The sequence below is a fragment of the Crassostrea angulata genome, chromosome 8 (genome assembly GCF_025612915.1).
Source record: "Crassostrea angulata isolate pt1a10 chromosome 8, ASM2561291v2, whole genome shotgun sequence".
NCBI lineage: Eukaryota > Metazoa > Mollusca > Bivalvia > Ostreida > Ostreidae > Magallana > Magallana angulata.
Genome location: NC_069118.1, coordinates 50,878,452 through 50,881,941, shown reverse-complemented (window position 1 = coordinate 50,881,941; position 3,490 = coordinate 50,878,452). Strand labels below are relative to the sequence as shown.

At 33.2% G+C, this 3,490-nt stretch overlaps 1 pseudogene; it reads right to left on the bottom strand.

Moving 5' to 3' along the window:
• LOC128159231 (uncharacterized) lies at nt 1–822 on the bottom strand (annotated as a pseudogene).
• Between the last annotated feature and the right edge of the window lie 2,668 nt (nt 823–3,490).

The window sequence follows — 3,490 nt, the reverse complement described above, 5'->3', positions numbered from 1 at the left end:
CTATTCCTCCACACACAAATGCTTTTTTAAGCAGGCAAAGTGGAGGCCTTTTAAGCATCTCGTGCATTGCGTTCTTGATCGCCGCCTTTGCCCTGTGGCTCTGTCAGAGCATGCGACACAGTCCTTTTCTTCTCTGGCTAATAAATAAAAATGATAAATAAAATTTGATAAATGAAATATAATAAAAAGTTTTCACATCGTCAGTCATTTTATCAATTTCCTTATTGTACTCTCTCTCATTCATCTTTCTCTCTCTCATTCATCTGATTTGTTAATTTTTTATGTTTGTCGGAAAATCTATACGTGTTACTGTATATGTGGTATGAGGAGTGTATAATATAAGATAAAAATCATGTACAAAAATCACCGCTGCATGGATCGAGCAGACCAATATCTATTTCTATAAAAATCAGATTAAGGGGGAAACCTTTTCTCATATCACAGACCACAAATCTACCTAAGTTTTGATTTTATCAAAGTAATATCATGAATGCAGGCCTTTTAAAAAATTCAACTTCTGTTTTTAACAATGTTAACATTTTTAACATTTAACAGTCCCGTCTCGTTTGCCTCACGCCTCTGACGGGCTGGTCCCTGCCGACCAGGTACTCACTACTTAGGGCCTCAATCACCTCTTGTATAAATCTCAGACGGGATTTCACTGGTGCATCTAATGTGTTCTTTCTGTACAGGATGTAGGCGTTACTGCACATTCGATGAATGATATTAATGGCAAGTTTTTTTTCAGACTTTAATAGATTTGCGATTATCATTATAAAAGTGTAGCATCATATCTGCCACATCCACTCCCCCCATGTTCATGTTATAATGTTGTATTATTTTTGGCTTTCCATTTGAGTTTGCTGCATTGATAAAAGTACTGATCATTCTAACTGGTTTTTTACTCTCCCTCCCCTTGTACGCTGCTGCCAAAATTTCACCTTGTCTTACATACACACTTTCACCAGGTCCATGGGCGTTTCTGATTGTTAAAGGCATTTTTCGGTTAGATCTAAGGTTCCTGTCAAATACGTGTTCAAGTCTATTAATTTCCTTGCGAGGTCAAAACTGCAAAAAAAAAAACTGTCACAGACAACATGATAACCTTTCTGGAGTAAGTTGCAGTTTTTTAGGAGTCGCAGGACTACTTCTGTTCCTTGTAAAAGATTGGATGTGGGAGTAAACTTTTAACCTAGATAGCATTTCAAATGTGCAACATATCCAGTTGTACTTTCGGCTAATACCCAGAATTTCACTCCAAATTTTGCTGCTTTTGACGGGATGTATTGGAGCATTGCTATGCGACCTCTTGTACCAATCAATGATTCGTCCACACATATGTTCCGGTCAGGCATGTAGAAATAGGTGACGACACGGTTGAAATGGTCAATCAAGGGGCGAATTTTACTGTCGGGTCTGTAAAGTTTAAAAGCAAAACAAAATAATGAGACTGATTTTTAAGAATTTAAACATTTCTTTAAGAATTTAATTGAAATATATTTATCTAGGTTTTTATATAAAGCATTATTAACATAATTATACATATTTTGACATCGCATATATCCCAGTGGGTACATGTGTTTGTCGTTATTTTGCATGATTCTTGCTATAGCCCCAAACCCCACCCCTTTTTACCAATACCTTATGGTAACGTGCCTCATTTAAAAAATATAATTTTTTTTTTGGTGAGTTATATGGGTACAAAGGTAGCGACATTGCAGTAAAATACGTACGTTATGTGATTTTTTTCTGCAATGATCGCGTTTTAGCCCGCGTTTTATTGTTTTTATTTACACTTTTTAAATCAAAATTTTGAATAATCATAAAAAGTAGGTAATTAAAAAGTAACTAAACTATAATTGTTAATGTGCAGCAGTACGCAACAAATTACCAATGGCTGTCAATAAACTCCGTTCAGACAAAAAGTACGGGAAATGTGCATTATGACATCACAGTATATTACAAACCTCGAAACTTCTTATTAATCTATTTATTAGTAATATTAACTTATACTAATCTTTTAATTAAAAACAACAAATGCTATAACTTACAATTTTGATGTCCGTTATATCGTACACACTGAAAAATAAGCGAGATGTCGTTCTCGCAGTACTACAAAATATTACGTCATATGCTTCAAAATGACGCATTAAGTTAAAACATTGAAGGCTATCGTGCAGTTTTATAGCGAAGAAAAATAAATGTCATACATTAACGGAAAAGTATAAATGAATATTTTGTTTAAAATTATTATTAGTAGAATGCTACCTACATAGTCTTATTTTCATTTTGTTAAAAGTATGCATCGTATAAAGAAGCCACCTCGGTTTTGTATAAAATATCGTATATCTAAAATCTGAGTACCTAAATAAATCACTTAATTGCAAGGGCATACACTTACCTGATCCCGACAAACTTTTACATGTGAATTTGAAATATACTATGTAACTTAAAAACTTCTACGATCCTTGTAAAATCTTACAAATTATTTATTTTTTAATGAAATTAACCCTGTGACCTTCAAAATTATTCAACATATGCATTATAAATTACGGTTTCTACTAACAAAAATTCTTATCTTAAAAAGTTCGCACCTTTTTTCAAAATCTACGATATAACATCAAGTTATTTCATAATTCAGTTGTGAATTTTGACATGATTATGCCCTTGCAATATTGAATTTTTTAAATGACCTCAAAACCACAAATACATCTGCTTGTACCATGCGACTGCCATATCACGTGACCACTATGAACATAAAATATTGTACTGTTATATATATATTTAAGAAATATATTGCATTTGAGTGACTGTTATTGATTTTAAAAAGGACATGCCAGTTTAACTTAAGTATACGTGTTTTCATCACAAAAATTTGCCCATATTTTTATTGACCGCCTTAACTGTACTGCGTACGTTATATAAAAGAAATATTTGTGAATTTGAGCTGGACATCATCATGATTATTTCGTGCAGTCCGTGATTTTTTAAAGGTTTGTTGAAGCTTTCGACCAATCAATAAATTGATTAGAACTAGCGGGTTATGTGAATTTTTCCTGCAATGATCGCTACCTTCATAACCCGCATGAATCATCAAAGAAAGCATTTCATTGTTTATATTAACATCTTTCTTTAACTAATTATTATATTGATTATGAAAAGTTTGTAAAATTCACTAAATTACTGTTAATGTACAAAAGTCCGTTAGCTAAAAGGAGCAGCCAAATCGTCCCCTGTGAGACTTTGAGTCTGGCATCGTCATGATTATTTTGTGCAGTCCGGGATTTTACTAAATTTTAATAAAGTCGATGTAGGTTCAGACCAATCGATAAACAGGGCGTGTCAATTTCAGTCATGTCACTTTCAACCGCTGTAGATTTCGACCAGTCGATAAATAGGGCTTGTAGATTTTAGTCTGGCTGTTTCTATAGAGCTATAAATTAACTATAAGGTTCCGTAAGAAATAGAGGAAATTGTCACGAAAAAATAT